We start from the raw sequence: 18,304 nt of genomic DNA on the forward strand, positions 1-18,304 counted from the left end.
GGACATACGTATACTCAAAATGTTTTAAAAGATTTGATTTTTGTTTATTTTTATTTGGTTTTATTTAAAATTATGTTTGATATTATAATTAATTTATCTTTATTACAAACCTTGAAATGATGTTTGTTAATCTCTAAGGTTGATATAATATATACATTACAAAAAATAGACTGAAAAAATAAACAAAAAGAAGTAAAATCAAAGATAAATAAACATAAACATAAACAAGCATACGTTCATACGTATTCATTTATAATCGTACATATATATATGGTACGTAAACGTACATACACAGTACACACATGGATATGCATTATTATTCATCTCTATTTTAAGCCTTGAAGTAAAGTTTGTCAGCCTGTAAAGCTCAAATAATACATACATTTTACTAAATACAATTAAAAAATTACAGTATTATAAATATTCTTTCATAATTTTTAAAGCTTCATTTTCGTAAAATGCGTTTGAAATGCTATAAAAAATATTGTAATAACAACACCAAGATGAAGCTTGTCAGGAGCTTGGTTCACTTCATTTTTTTCTATACTGCTGAAACATGGACCATAAAAGCAGCAAAAAGGAGAAAAATTGATGCCTTCGAAATGCGGTGTTGTGATTGGGAGCCTGGAGGGAAAGAGAGGGACAGGAAGATCCCCACACGATGGACCGATCAAATCAAGGCAGCACCAGGCACCTCGGTGGTTGGAGCGCTACATGCAGCGCAGTCAAGGGATACCTGGAGAAGAGTCTTTGCTTCTGCAAGGGTCACAACCCTCAGCAATGAGGAATAAGACGGAGAAGAAGAAAAAAATATTCCCATTGTGATTTCTTTAACTTTTCAAAGAATAAAAATGAAAACAAATATGTTTATTTATACAAATAGGAGACCGTAGCAATTTCACTTAAGTCTATATTTGATCTTATGATAGAATACTTATTCCGAAACCGTAAATAATTGAGTAGTGTTTTTAAGTGTTATTACACAAAGTGAGCGATGAATGATAAGAAAAGTGCAAAAATATGAGATCGGAAAAAACCTAATTCATAGGTATCTAATCTAATTCATAATCAAATTGTAATAAGGCAAATAGAATTTTGTAAAAATACGCAGATATACGAGAATGTTATAAATATCCCTTCGTAAAATAAAAAAAATATAACAAGCAATGTTCTTTTTACAAGTGGGTTGCTTTGTATAAACTTTCTAAGCGAGCTACAGAAAAACAACCTTTATTTCTATTTTCGAATCTTTTTTACCCTTTCATGTATATCAGTTATAAGTTATTGTCCGCAAATACTGATAATTAATGACTTTTTTTTATTTGCAATATTAAATAAGCATAATAGATACGTTTAATACAGTAGCAAGGTTTTGTTACCATTTTTATTATCTAAATTGTTTATACGTCGGAATTTCCTTGAATTTTCACTTTTCGTTAGATATTATCATCAATCAACCAAGTAGAGGGCGGGGGTTTTTAATTTTCCTTCACTAGTGAAGTGAAATGGAAAATAGTTTTTTCTTTTCCGTTTTCATAAAAGCGGTTATGAAAATATTTTGCTTAATAAATCCCCGTGGACGAAGTAAAATTTCTTTCCAATGAAACGAAGCAGAATGTTGTTTTGAAAAACAAATTTACATATTACATTTTTAAAATCTCAAAATAGGTGAAGAAGAATATGAAAGTCTGGGAATTTACTGGGCGTACACCCTGTTTAAGGTTATACGTTGACAACCACACAACTCAAAAAAAATTAAGCATAGATAATATATTGGTTGGTTGGAAGATATTGCTTTTCAGCAATAAGCCCGCCAATGCACTTATTTATTTTCTGTACATCAAGTTTAAATAAATAAATAAATATTGATCAATCTCATGACACAGGAGAAGTCGTTTTACATGTTTTTCATATCAGAGTTTACGTTTTATAAACCAAATCGGTGGCCTTTAAAATCAAATAGAACGTTTTACTAAATGAATTGGATGTTTTATTAGATTTTATGTAAAAAACTAATACTTTATAAAATATATTTATATTATTCCAACATTTACCGTCAGTATGATTACCTGCTCACATCTTTTATTCTTAAGACTATCAATTGCGGTAGTCGTCAAGTTGGCAAGCCTGCGTAGCGCGCTGTCATAGTCTGAACGCGCAATGTGCTTGGAAGTTTTCAGACAAGATTTTCAACACTGCTTTGAATAATGAATACGGCTTTAAAAATACATTTTAAAATTAAAACATTTTTTTATAATTTAAATACAACGTCCAATTAGTTTTGTAAAACGTCCACTTTGAAGAGAAAAACCTGTACACTCTTTCACAGTATGTAGAAGACAAATTAGAAGTCTTTTTAATACTGTAGTTTAGTGCAGGATGAATATGAGCAATTTAATCATTATTTTTCGCTCGCGTGAAGTTGAAGCTAAAAAGTATTTTTCGACTGGTAGCTTATAAATTTACGATCCAAAATTAAAAAGCCAGACGGTTAATAAAACAGTGATAAAACGGTTATAAAAAGGTAATGACTTTAAAAACGTATTAAGTATATTAACAATATTATACCATGGGGCACGACAACCTTATCACTACACTGATAGTAGGGGAGTGGGAAATAAAGGGAAGAGGGGAAGAAAAATACCAAGATGTTTAGTTCAAGGCCCAACATACGATAAATCGCAAATTAATTTTCTTTAAACCCAGGTAACAATTGACTTAATTGTTTTTTTTAAACACCATTTCAGTATTTAAAAAATAAGTTTTTCTTCGCAATAAAAAGTTTTTTTTATTTGTATAAGTGGCTTCGGTTTTGTAAAAAGAAGTTATTGAAAGGGTAATATATATATATATATATATATATATATATATATATATATATATATATATATATATATATATATATATATATATATATATGTATATATATATATATATATATATATATATATATATATATATATATATATATATATATATATATATATATATATATATATATATATATATATATATATATATATATATATATATATATATATATATATATATATATATATATATATATATATATATATATATATATATATATATATATGTATAAATATATATATATAAATATATATATATATATATATATATATATATATATATATATATATATATATATATATATATATATATATATATATATATATATATATATATATATATATATATATATATATATATATATTTATATATATGTATATATATATATATAGATATATATATATATACATATATATATATATATATATATATATATATATTTATGCTAAAAAACCAAAAAAATCCTAAATTATTCTAAAAAAAATCGACCGTGAACTGACGTCCGGCTCTCAGCGCAGCCGTACGCTTAATGAATTCTATCGGATTGCCTTGTAAATATCCTGACTTCCATATTCGTTACATATATGTTGAGATATCAATAAAAAATCTTGATATAAATTTGGAGATCGTTTGTCCGCCTCCGTGGTGTAATGGTTAGCGTGTTTAGCTTCCGTTCTGTATATCCCGGGTTCGATTCCCAGGGGAAGGTGAAAATGAATATTTGTGATCTTACACTTGATCCTTGAAGCGCAGAAGTAATCACTTTGCCTTTATGTAAGTAACGAACAAGATAACACTACGTCAATACGTTGCGTTGCCCTTATGCACCATTGGATGCGGATAAGGGTTGGAAATTATGTACATGAAAAATATAGACCATAGTTTTTTAGCACACAAAAGTATTTTGAAAAAAAAAAGTCTTATGACTGTGGTGCATTCAAAGTCAATGGAAACCTTTTATTTTTCGTTATCGCTGTGTGAAAATCTATTTCCTGCATAGCATGTGACGGCACCCAGATTCTTCCGTATGTCATGAACAGCCTTCCGGGGGAGGTTTTTTTTTAACGTAATGGCGGAAGCGGACCTATGATTTGACAGGAATGCTCCAGACCGGAAACGGATATCGTGGCTATAAATTATCCGCACGGTAAATGGCCGCTCGCAAACCAAATGTTTTAATATTAAACGCTAATTGGAGTTACGATTAAAAGGGCGATGACTGTGGTTATTTAAGCGAACTTTATAATAGATATTCAAAAGGTGATATAAGAAAATAACGCAAGGCCGAGATAAGCATTAAATGTATATAAAATACGGAAAGTGCGTTGAGATGGTTTATGAGGCAAATTCAATTCAATTCAATTTTCAATTAAATTAAATTTATTCAATAATTAATATATACATTACAAACAAACATTTAAGGTGTATCCATTAAAAACATAAAAAGTTCATAAGCAGACTCTTATTTATTGATTTAGCGTTTAATTTGTAGAACTCCATTTTAATTTATGTATTCATTTTAAATCAAACACAGAATTTTTGAGTCTACTAAGGTAGTCTATTTCAAACGAATGTCATTCGTTTGAAAATGCCATAACTAGGCGAAACAACTGTCACAATGTTAATTTTTTTATGTGTTTTTGTTAATAAAATACAACTTAGTTGACTCAAAAAATCTGTGTTTGATTTAAAATTAATACATAAAATAAAAAAGAAGACTCTTGTTAAAGATGTAAAATAATCCCGTTTCGGAATACTCCTTCAGACACATGGAACATATCAATATCCAGCGTGACATTGTTCAACATAGCGGTTCAACAAATGTGGTTGATCTGCTTCTATTAAGAAGCAGAGTATTTTAAATACTCTGCTTGAAAGCGGCCAGGGTTTAGAATAATCGACGGGTATGTGTGAGGAGATGCGTGAATGTGGATGAGGTGACGATTGTTTGCAAAGATAGTTTGGTGTGCCGTTATATTTGCTCTGCCCACCCCTGGGGGGAACTGCATACCTAGCACCATTTTGCGTACCAGACATCCGGTATGCAGAATAGGGGCAAGGTGAATTATTTTTACTACGTCTGATTTTTTTAAAGGGTCATTAAAATAAAATAAAAAAGTTAAGATATAATAAGCAATGATTAACGTTATTATTGGATAAACTGAATTGATTTTTAAACGAAGAAACCTATCCTTACATTTTGAAATACTCAAAACATTGAAAATAAATTAACTGTGTATATTTTCAACTTTAAAATCTGTTTTTATTTTTAAATTTTATATACAGGTAAGTATGTTTTTGACATAATTTTATTTAATTCAAAGTATATTTTTTGGAATTTTTGTTTGTTGAAACGTTGTTTCCATTTTGGTTAATCGCTCAATAATTCATGTCTCAATTCCCGCACATCAAAGAATCCATTCAGCGAATGTATGGAACATTTCGTGTTTCCGTCATTACACAAGTAAATAGTGAAGCCTTTTCTACGTCGCCGATTCCAATACGGCGCATTGGGCGACCTAAAAGTCCTATTGAAATCAAATATTGGGATAGAGAATATTAACTGAAAAGCTTCCTTTGCTGAAACACAGTCGACTGAATACGAAAAGAACACACAAATAATGGTAATATCGACACAAAGTATGTATTTTACATTATTTACGTCTCGATAATGAATATTCAAAAGTGAAATTTTAATCAAGATTTCATATTTATCACAGCATAAATGAAAAGATGATTACAATGCTAATATTAACTGAAAAGCTGCCTTTGCTGAAAAACAGCCGACGGAATATGAAAAAGAAACAAATAATCATAATATCGACACGAATGTATTGTGTATTCTTCTTCTTCTTTTTAATGGCTTTTCACCCATCTTGGGTGTTAAAGCCAGTGTCAAGTTATTGTATTGTGTATTAGACATACTTTAATAAAAAAATTTTTTTTATGATATTTAAACAAAATTTAAAGATTATTTCAACCCAGACCGAAATATGATTTCAGATGTGAATATAGATATCTGGGTGTATACAGAGCTTAACGAACTATATTCACTGTTTTAGTGATTTATGCAATGTGTTTAATTCATCATTATACCTTTTATTAATAACCGCATTAAAGTACATATAAACTCGTAAATAAAAACCTTGTAAAAAAGGACTTTTCAAATTATCATCAGTTTGTACATATTTTTATCTTTTCTCAAACATCTGTGGTTCTTGAAACTAAAAGTGTTATTATTTTATTTATTGATTTAGTAATATCTAAAAATGCGCGACACATGTTTTGATGCAATTAGCATCATTATAATACGTATTGTATACAGTGTTAATAACGCCAAATGTTATACAGAAGACTGCATTGCATTGTTACAGAGTTTTATGTTTTAATCGTAATATATTATTTATGATTGTTTATAAAATACAACGTACAAGGAAATGTTGACCCAATTTCTAAAATCATTTTCACTAAGGTATCAGAGAGCTGACATTATGGTTGCCTATTTGGTAAGCAGTTTACGAGCGTCTTCAACCAAGACTCCGGATATAATCATTTTGCTGACCGTGCTAGCTACTTCCTATTTCCCCCAAAGCGGAACGTGAATTAATAGCACAGCGCAGCATAGCAGCTTTGACTCCTACATTAATCATATTCGAGAGTAGACTAAAAACACTACTGTTTCCTTTCATAACTATGTAGTATAATAAAGTAAACCTCATCATATGTTGTTGTTGTTGTCTTCCCAATCTACAAAACATTTTCAGTGAACGATTTGTCATTTTATGAAAATATATATTAATTTATTTAATTTGACTATAGAAAAACTTTTTGCCAAATTTTATTGCATCAAGCTGTTTTTCAATATGTTATATTCAACATCAGTTACGCTATATATTTTCTTAAACATCATTAATAATTTTTAAATATTTTTAACCGTATTTTATATTTTATATTTATATTTAAGGGGTAGGCAGAGGAGATATAACGCCATACCAATCTGTCTTTGCAAACAACCTTCGCCTTTTCTACACTCATGCATCCCCTCATACATACCCGCTGATTACTCTCGACTCCTGATCTGACCGCTTTCAAATACTTGAAATAATTGAGAACGAAAACTTTTCTTCGGTTTTCCACTAATTTTATTCCCATCTTCATTCGTCTCTCAAACCTTTTTACTGTTCTTTCTTTCCTCATTCATTTCACACATCCAAATCATTTAAACATACCATTGTTAATTTTATCGATAACTTTTAAGTTGGCTTTGCATTCTTTCCTTTAATGTATCACCATATGAACATCTATCATACAAACATCAATTAACATCAGAATGAAAACTCATAAAGTGAATACCTTCTTGATGAATGATATAAGTTTTTAGTTTATTTTGTCTTCGTTAAGACAATATTTCCTATTTCTGGTTAGTATCTATTTGTAAGTAACTCCCACGCCGTTAAATTTATACAAAGTAAAATTTCCTCCTTAACTTAAATGCATTTTCAGACACTACATCTTGTTTTCCCATTTTCTGCCATAAACTCCAAACACCGTAATATCCGGGAGACAGTGTTAAAATTGTTTCACTGCATTTCCTACCCTTGTACAGAGGCACACTTCTTCAGAACTTTCATAACTACTTCTTCCATATAAAAGGATTTTCAGATCAGCTAACTCTTGTAGACATCATTTTTCGTAAAACAAAAAAAAGTATATTTGTCGTCAAATTAACAAAAAAATATCTCTTTAACCCATCGGCATACCGGCCGCTTAATCTTGGCGACTAAGAAAATTTTACATTTGCACATCAGTCGCGGTTTAAACCACGCCCCGTGGTGGTTCGTATTATAAAGATACTTAGTGTGATATTTATAACAGTAAAGAAAACTTTTTGCAATGCATTATTTCTTATAATTTTTTACAAATTTATTGACGACACTTGACCAAAGATGTCTTTGTAAAGATAAAATTATTCTTTTGATTAAAATATCAACTAAAATCAGATGGAAATCAAAACTCTACATCCCAGGTATAATGTTTTAATGAGTTATTTTTAATTATCACATTTCTGATCTAGACACACGATAAACGTGCATAATAGATATATGTGCCACATTTATTGGTAAAACAGTAAAAGTTATAATTTTATGAGATAGTTTATTTTTATAACTCGGTTGAATTTGAACGCCTTTGACACTTCAAAGTATGAGTCACACGCGAGATATTCAAAAGTGGAAAGAATGGTGACCTTTACACGATGGTTATACCAGTGTAAATGCCAGGTCGTAAGCCCTGGGATGCTCATATTTCCAGTTTCTTGATGTTTCATATCAAGTTGAACATCTATGGTATTAAACATGTTCAACTGACAGATTTTAAAGATTGTTAAAGATTTTTTTCTGAGATGCCACTAGAAAATGATTATTTATCACATATTAAGAACATCTAAAAAATCGAATATTTAAATACTTCGGTTAAATTTTATAATATCGTAGAAATTTTTGTTTCAAAATTATTACTATTACCATCAGAAACAATTATTTTTCTTTTTCAAAGATTTACAATAATTTTAATACAATGTTTACTCGAGGCGAAAGTGTTAATATATATTGCTTGACGTCGTCTAATTTATGTTCATGAGATTGATGTCTTGGTTACTTCACAGATGCGGCTTACCTGTAGAATTTCAATTTAATAAAGAGCCCTCACATAATTCAACGTGGGAGATAAAATCTTAGTATATTTTTTTTGTACAAAAAACTTCGATTCGTATGAATACAAAGACACTGAAAAATATTCAGAAATCCGAGTAAAAAGAACGTGGATCCATTTCGAAATCAGCATTACAAAAGGTTAGCCTTAAAAAGATCTCTTTCAAACAGGGGTATGTCGAGCAACCAACGGCTAACAATTTTATATATAAAAATTCCAATCACAGAGAATATTCTCAAATAAAGTTTTTTCTCAGTGAGAGGAGGTTCATACTGCGAAATCCTTGAAAAACGCAAAGTTTACACGAAAATTCAGCCCCTGTTAGACGAGATAGAATTTGATCTGAATCTTTTTTTCATTCAAAGGAAAAAAATGTACTTCCATTGATTGACTCTTGCAGTTACTTTGTGGTTATTTTGTTGATTTTGTGCTTGAGAATTACATCTTTTTATTAAAATCTATTTTGACATATCGTTCACTCCTTTCAAGAACGTAATAAATCAAAAATCGTAAATTTTCAGTTGTGCATGTTTTCGGAATGTTTAGAAAATGTACTATATCCCCAGCAAAAGCGGCATATTTTTAACTTAATATTTACCCGCTATAGAGCAGAAAGTGTTGTTTTTGCATTTTGAAGAAAAGGTATTGTTTATTTTTTTTTAATATACTAAATATTTTTCAAATGGATAGAAAACATTCAGGTTTTACCTAAAAAGATGTGTTGCACAGAAAAAAGTTCAATAAGTGGCTTCATATTTATTTTTTATATATTGTATTTTATTTTTAAACTTTAAAACCTTCTGAAAAATCAAGTTTTTCGGTTTATGACGTTCTTGAAACGAGTGAGCGATATGTTAGAGGTTGTAAATATAATAATATGAATAATATCGGTCGACTTCAAAAGGACAACACTAATTTTACGTTGCCTTAATTTAATTTACGATCAAGTAAATATCATGTCATTTTGATGAAGTGCTCTATATATGCACCCCTAAATGATAATAGGGGTCAGTAAGTTTATCTTTATTATTCCGCCATTGTATTGGTTTGAAATAAGATTTACATTACATTATCGATGCACTGTTACCTTAATCGTTTCTTACACGAAGGCTAAGTGATCAGCCTTAGGATCTTGATACCAGTACAAGGTTATATTAAATATACATATATTAGGGAGAAAAATCACTTGCATTTATATTTATACCCTTAGGAATCGAAACCAAAGCCTCCAAGCCGTAACCTACACGCGCTTAACATTACTTTACTGAGGCTTAATAAATTCTCAAAAAACGTAAAACATATCATGGTGACCTTTTTCTTTCTCATAGATTACCAAAGCGCCGAAATATAGCAATATTGTTATCACGTCAATCGCTTAACTCATCTTGTCTTTACGGAACGTAACAAAGTACCCCGTAAGAAAATATTCCCCGTGAAATTTTAAGAGCGAAATGGTTATTTAGTCCAATAAATTGTTAATTTATGTCATTATTATTGGACGTGCCTGATCGGGTCCTTCAGGCTATTACGTTTTACGATGTCTGCCCTAATAATAAATATTACACAAGGCCATTCTTGCTGTCTGAGGAAATCCTCATGTTTTTTTTTCACGGAGCATTGAAGGGCAAGCAAAATTGACAAGGTTACCAACGTTCCGGGAAAATAAGAACTTTTTCATAGATTTATATTATCCACTGACACTTCGTGATGGAATTGCATTTTTAATTTATTATTAGATTAAAACCAATATTTTTAGCTTTTCCACTTTTTTTATTTGACCGGCGACCGGGTTTCGTCGTTACCGACATCATCAAACTGGTAGACCAGTCTGATGATGTCGGTAACGACGAAATCCGGTCGTTGGTCAAATAAAAAAAGTGGAAAAGCTAAAAATATTGGTTTTAATCTAATAATAAATTAAATAAGAACTGGTGTCACGGTCCTTTTAATACGAATTAATATTTTTTCATTTATTTACCCCCTATATACAGTTTCGTTCTTGTGAAATTATATAGACAATTATTAGAGTTTTGAATAACAAATTGTAATTATAAATAAGGCTACACTATTTTTAATTAAATTTAACAAATATTTTGTCGATTTTTAAGATTATTCATACGTGTTGGGTTTTATATATTATCACGATTAGTGTCATGGAGTCTGAGTCTTAATTTCTGGGTTTAAACTCACTCTATCACAATTTGATAACTATTTATCTCAAGCAGCCACATAGGCTCAAGAAAATAGTTATAAATTTAAATATTTGATTTCATACCAAAACAAAAATATTTTTTTAAACTGAATAAAATAAACAAACGTTTATTTTACGTTTGTATCTGTAGTTAAGTAGTATGCGCGTTTGGCTATAGTTGTAAAGGAAGCAGGTTTGATTTTCGGGGGAGTATAAATAAATTTAAGTGATCTTCACTCTCATATTATTCAATATCACCCTTTTACCTGAAGCATAGAACTGATCACCTTGCCTTCATGCGATCAACAATTTAGATACGACGTCGATACGAAGTGCCATCGATAAATATACGTAAGTACTTCGTCGATGCGACGCAGTGCTCTCAGCACCACTGGGTGCGGATAAGCCTTAAAATAAGATGAATATATCTTCAAACCAGTGATTGATTTTATTTTTTTATAATTTTAATTTTCTTTATTTTATATGTTTTAAAAATAATAGTAGGGTAGACTGGGTACGGTTGAAACAAAGGACGGTTGAAACAGAGCAAATATCTTGCAAACCGTATGCGGTAGGGTGAAGGGTCCAAGGGACGAACAAAGTGGACAACAAGTTCAAACACAAATATCAGTGTTGCATCGCTCGCCGCACTGTGCAGTTGCTTGTAGGAGGTCCTATTGTATTTTGATAACCAAAAGTAAGTATTTTTGTTTTGAGAATTTTCCTTTTATTACGGTTTCTATTGAAACGATATTATTGAGTATGATTTCGTGTTTGAAATGAAGCTTGTAGAACACGATATAGTGATTAGTTTTAATGTGCCATTATTGTTAACATTACTATTTTCTGTTTTCCACCTAAAGAAGGGGTTGGGGACGGTTGAAACATTTTTTGTGGGTACGGTTGAAACAACACATTTTTTCAGTTTTCCTGTTTTCTAGATGCCGAGAGTACGCGCAAGAAAGATTTCGAGAGGGGAGGTCGACTTGTCGAGGTATACATACGCTGATGAGGAGGTTAAAGCAGGAGATTCACTGCGAAAAGCGTCGGAAAAGCATGGATTAAACCACTGTTCGCTCATTAGATATATACGAAAGCGAGATGCATCTAGTGAAGAAGAAAATGGGATATGAACCCCACAACGAAGTTTTTAATAAAGAGCAGGAGCAGGAGCTTGCAAAATACTTGCTACTAAAAAAAACAGAGAAAGAAGAGATAAGAAAGGAGCATGAAATAAGGTTGAAACGGATGAAAACTAAGTAAGTGAAGAAAAGATTGGATGGAGGAAAAAGTAGAAGGATCGTTGAAGGAAAAAATAATCATAATACGCAACAGGAATCATCATCAAAAGAGGACGAGTGCTATTGTCTTGTTTGTCTGTCACTGTATTCAGAGAGCAGATCCGGTGAAAAGTGGATACAGTGCACCACTTGTAAACTGTGGGCTCAAGAAGACTGCACAAAAGGTGGTCTTAGCTATGTTTGCCACAATTGCGACTCGGAATGATCCCAAAGCTAGATTTCCGCTTGATTTATGACTAATCAAAATGACAGAAGTGTTTCCTTTTAGTTTATTCACAGATTATTTTCGTTCGATTTGTTTTTTTTTTAAATGCCATTGTTTTTAGTTGTTTTTGTTCATTACATATCTGTAGACTGATTAATATTGTCATGCGGTGCCATAATTATTTATAACACAAAAATAAATAATGAATAAAACGTCTTACAATATAAATATTGATTTATTTGCGTGTGTTTCAACTGACCCCAATCACTGTTTCAACTGCCCCTGGTATGGGGACGGTTGAAACAAATCGGATATATTTTTTAAATTTGATCTGCCACTAAAAATAACACACCGGGTACTGAAATTATACTTCCCATTAGTAGACAGAAACACGCTCTTGTATTTAATGCATCTTCATCATCGCTTGACTTGTAAAGAGCAATACTATGGACAATATAAGCAAAATTGTTTCAACCGTACCCAGTCTACCCTATATATTTTCTGCTCCTTTGTCCAAAAAAGACAAAATTTCTTATTCTGTGTATTGGCCATTGATCTCAACTGCGCCAAGTAGCCTGTGTCCAGTTAACTTTTACTGTTTGATAACGTCATATAAAATCCCTTTCATGGCTGCAAGTTTACCATTAAACCTTCATCGAACATATGGGTCGTCGGCTGAAGTGCCACCATAAGATAAGATTATTTTGCAGCCCGTCAGAAAAGTAAAGACTATTTTTATTTATAAAAAAAAAGTAGGTGTACAAAACACATCATTTGAAATTCAATATTTTTTTTTACTTATAATTTTGCCAAATACAAACCATCAGTCAAAAACAATATTTAAAAAAAACCTATTTTTTAATATTTCCCCTATCGTTTTTTTTTTGTTTTTAATACCTTTTTTAAATATGAGAGCCTAAAAGTGCAAAAAAAGTGCAAAAAGTGTTGAATCGGCCTGACGTGGTGTTATATATATATATATATATATATATATATATATATATATATATATATATATATATATATATATATATATATATATATATATGTATATATATATGTGTGTTTTTGCATTTTGAAGAAAAGGAATTGTTTAATTTTTTTTAATATTCTAAATATTTTTTAAATGGAATTAAAACCTTCAGGTTTTACCTTAAAAGATCTGTTGCACAAAAAGCTTAATAAGTGGCTTGATATTTATATGTGCTGTTGTTGAAAGGAGTGAGCGATATATACGTATATAAATATTGCTCATTATAAAGTTGTGACTCAGTTTTTTATCCGTTTTTCATATAAAATTATATTTATCATAAAAATGCGTGTTTTTTATGCCATTTTTAGGAATTCCATATTGGTACTTCTTGCCTCTATAATCCTCTTAAATTATCTGAAATCATGTGCCTCGCTTGAATTTTACGATTTTCGGAATTCCCTGTCTCTTATAAATCGTTGAAATATCAATATTCTGCTTTAGTGGGAGTACTTTGAGTTTCAATATTGTGTATGAATGTCACATTTGAAATTTTGAAAGGGAATTCAGCGATATATTTGTTATTCCAGTCTCTCAAAATGGTACTTTTCTCAGATAAAACATTAAAGTGAAAAATATAACCGTGATAAATTGAAGAAATGTTTGGTTTTTTATCATTTATTTTTCTTTACTATTTTTCATTGTATCGAAATCATTTGGTAATATATTATTCAATATAATAATATTTAATAATCCGCCTCCATAGTTTACTGGTCAGTACGCTCAGTTACCGTACCCAGGTTCGATTCCCATGGTGTATAGCGATTACTGCATTAGGCCAGCATACCAGAGTTCCAGAGTTTGGTTTCCAGAGGGGTAAAAGTAAATGTTTTTTGACATTCATATTTATTAAATATTACTGTTTCCTGACTCGTTAGAATAATCACTTAGTCTTCAAATAATTAATGATCAACTTGCATCATTGGGTGCAGATGAGGCCGTAAAAAAGAGAGAAAAAATCTCTAATTACTTTACTTTTACTTTACCAAAATCCTCTTTTTTAGTTAAATATAAAAAAAAAGTATTCCCTTTCATGACAGGCAACCGTGTAAGCTGCCAAATTTGTGGGGATTAAAAAAAAAGTATTCAAAGGATCATAAAAATGTATCGGAATAAAATGTACTCAAACGGATTATCCTGTTAAATTGGACTAATCCCTAGTATTACGTTCATTTTTTGGAAGTAAAAACGGTTATTTTTGGTCTAAAGTCTAAATGATTATCAACCCTCGCTCGTTAAAATTATATGCTAAAATAGCAATGGTTTTATATTTTTTTGAAATATTTTATCTTGTGATTTTAATAAAACCATTTTTATAATGGTTTGGTTCCACACTGTAATGCTTAGCGCCTTTCTATACTTTAATATTTACATGTACGTGGTTCGATTCCTGGTACATTTCAGTAAACCTTAAACATGACTTATCGCGCAATTTTCCAACAGAAAAAAATACTTTTTAAATAAAACAGCTTTGTTTTAAACCACTTCTTTATTGGTATATTTTTTCTTCAACTGGTTTCGACATGAACATTGTCATCATCAGAGCCAAGCCTGATGATGACAAGGTTCTTGTCGAAACCGGTTGTTTAATTTTATAAAGTTTATAAAATGTGCCACAAAGTGATAAAATTATTTTTTAAACGCGATTCCATATTTTAAATCATATTGTATCTTATTCTCTTTTGACATCTCAACATAGATGAAGAGGAATATGGAAGTACACACGTGCAACAGTCATAAATTCTACCCATGACTGACAACCACACTACTCAAATTCATGGATGTTCTATATATATATGATCATAAATGTCGAATGTTACACGTATGTAAAGTGATCACTGAAACCTGCCTATGACGGTCGTAAGCCCCGTAAATGACCAGACTTCCATATTCGTATTCACCTATGTTGAGATGTGAAAAAATAATATGAAAAATAACACCTATAATTGGAGATAATCCAAATTTTTGAACGAGTATTTGGACACACTCAAAATATTGTCAATATTTTATCCGCTTCTCAAAATTTCTCTAAATGATTCAATTAGGCAGAAGTTTGCCATTTATTAAAGCGAAATCGTAACAATTTTCCCCCCTCAAAAATGAGTAACCCTCTTATCATATCTGCCTTTTGTCATATGTGGTTTTGTGTTACGTTGAATTGTGGGTGGTATTTGTGTAAACACGTATGAGGAGGGTTGCGGGAATACCAATTGTATAATGTGTTAACTATGTTTATTTTCAAAACATGTTGAATTTTCTATTTAGCATCGCTAATGGAAACACAGCTTACGTAACAAATTAAGCACTAAACGTTTTGTTATAAGAATAATTTAATAACGAAACGCTTTGTTTTATTGGGGTTTTTAAGTAATATTTATTAAATTTAATAAATAAAAAAATACAATTTAGTCATCCGAGAAATATTATTTTAAGCAAGAAACCATTTTAAAATCTGTGCTAAATAATGAATTTTAAATAGATTAGAAGAAACCATTTGGAGCAACAATCAAGAGTGTGTGTATGATACAACTTTTTTTGTTTGTCAATGTTTTTTATTTGTTATTTTTAATATTTTAATTTCTATATTTTAATTTAAGTGGAAAAAGTGAGAGAATATATATATATGTGGATCATATTGATATATTATTTCGAGAAATAAAAATACTTTGTGTTCTGATCCACTCATATTTTTATTAACCAACTAGTTTCGGCAACAACCTGTTGCCCTCTTCAGGGTTTACTTTATTACTCTACTTAAATTTATTAGTATTATTAATTTAGTAATAAATTAAACCCTGAAGAGGGCAACAGGTTGTTGCCAAAACTAGTTGGTTAGTAAAAATGTGAGTGGATCAGAACACAAAGTATTTTTATTTCTCGAAATAATATAAAAATTAATAAACCATTTGGAAAATTACAAAACATAATGATCAAACAGAATATTTATATGTTTGAAATATATAAATACTTTGGTTTTTATGAACTCATTTAAAAAAAAATCATCCGTCTTTAGAGAACCATTGTTCTCTTGTATTTTACTTTGTGAAATGTTTTCCTCGTGGGACTCTTCAGTTTGCATTGAACCATAAAACTGGACATTAAATGGATGAATGAATCTATAAATATTATAGGGAAAATATTTGTTATTTTACTGTACCTTTTTCTACAGGATTTCTACAAAAGTATACTTAAATTATTTATTATTTGGTTAAATAATTAACAATTTTTAAATAATAATCATTGTCATTAAAATGATTTATTATTTCAATTAATATTATTAATGAATAATGTTACATGAAAAAATAAATTCTTCATTCTTAAGCTAAAATATGAGCTAAATCAATATTAATAAATATGTTTATTGCGTTAGAAAGCTTAGCATTACTTCTTCATTTAATACATTTTCAGGGAAGTTAATATTGCGGATAGAAAATATGGGGATCATTTTTCAAAATAGACGTAAATTTAAAATTACTGTTTCCGTTTGAAATTGAAGTTCACATATTATACGAAATAAAATATTAAAAAATCTAAACACATACATTTTTAATTCAAAGTCATACGTCTGACTACTACTTTTGAATGATTACAGTTGTTAAAATAATTCATGTAATAGAGAACTTATTGACAAAATAATATTTCTTTCTCGTAAATTATTTGAATACGTCTGAATACTATTTACTACGAGAGAATTTACACTTTGTTTTGTCAATAATTTTTTTTTAAAAGGTTTTTATTCAGTGCTTTGTTTAAAATTTATTTTTGAATCGAATTCTTTTCACATTCTATTGAAAACGTTTCAACAAAATCCTTTTTTTTCTTTGGATAAAACAAAGTAAACAATGGTTTGTGTTTTCCATTCATTGGTGTTGAAATTTTACACCCATCAATCCCAATTTTCGTTTAACGAGTGCGAATACATTTTTGAAAATCTATTCATGAGAAATATATAACATTTTTTGTTAATTGAAATCATTGTAGCTATTACTGATATTTGTAATCATTTTACTTTACATGTAAGCTATCGAAATAAAAAACCTTTTCCAAAATTATGTTAATGTATATATTTTTTTTTTTGAGTTTACAATAAATAAACGATTATTTTATTCAATATAAACACAAGAACAGACGCAGATGTTCTTTTCATCAGGTGAAACACTGTATATTTTTCAAACGGTTTGTATTTTTGCCAGTTGATGGGAATTTTTGTTTTTTTTTTAATCTTTAAATTCTCAAAACAAATCAGGTCAGAAATAAATATGGTCGGAAAATAGTTTTACATTTCTTTTTATATTTAAATCATTATCTTTTTTTAACAATAAAGTAAAAAAAACGATAAATAAATCAATAAATTGTATTACATAACCCTGCCTTCATCTGGTAAAACTTGAGGTTTGGGAAATGATTATTTTGATAAGGAGTAGACAGTGGACATGGGTCTTGTTTAGGTGTCTCAAGTATAAGAGTAGCAAAAGTTTGCCTGGTATTCCGCCTCAGGATATTGTAAGGGTGGGTCCGGGCATGTCAGTGCTCCTAATCTCCAGTTGGGGTTGGATCTAATAATAGGGTTACAATCTCCCCCGCCACAACTTCTTGGGTATAATAACGTGGATCAAATATTTTATTGAAAATTATCATACATTTGCTCGTTAAATACTATTGAATGATTGATGAAATGTCAATATTTTATTTCAATAAAACTAGTTGTTGCATGTGTGATCTTTACTGAGCCTTAAATGAGGTAATGTGGCATGAATTTTGAAAGGATATAACTTAATAATTAAAACTAATGGATCACAAATATATATTTGCAACAAAAAAAACATTTTTAATGATATATCGCTCACTCCTTTCAAGAACGTGATAAATCAAAAATCGTAAATTTTCAGTGGTGCAAGTTTTCGGAATGCCCAGAAAATGTACTATATCCCAGCAAAGGTATCATATTTTTAACTTAATATTTTCCCGCTACATGGCAGAAAGTGTTGTTTTTGCAT

General features: G+C 29.8%; 1 long non-coding RNA gene across 1 annotated transcript; it reads left to right on the forward strand.

The window, feature by feature from the left end:
• The first annotated feature begins 11,332 nt into the window (after positions 1–11,332).
• On the forward strand, positions 11,333–12,505 carry LOC148311821 (uncharacterized). Its single transcript, XR_015839329.1, has 2 exons — positions 11,333–11,468; positions 11,713–12,505. It is a non-coding gene; the product is annotated as an uncharacterized LOC148311821 (long non-coding RNA).
• The last annotated feature ends 5,799 nt before the right edge of the window (positions 12,506–18,304 follow it).

The sequence above is a fragment of the Brachycentrus maculatus genome, unplaced genomic scaffold (assembly GCF_059751285.1).
Source record: "Brachycentrus maculatus isolate JH-2025_06_01 unplaced genomic scaffold, ASM5975128v1 h1tg000055l, whole genome shotgun sequence".
Classification (NCBI taxonomy): Eukaryota; Metazoa; Arthropoda; class Insecta; order Trichoptera; family Brachycentridae; genus Brachycentrus; species Brachycentrus maculatus.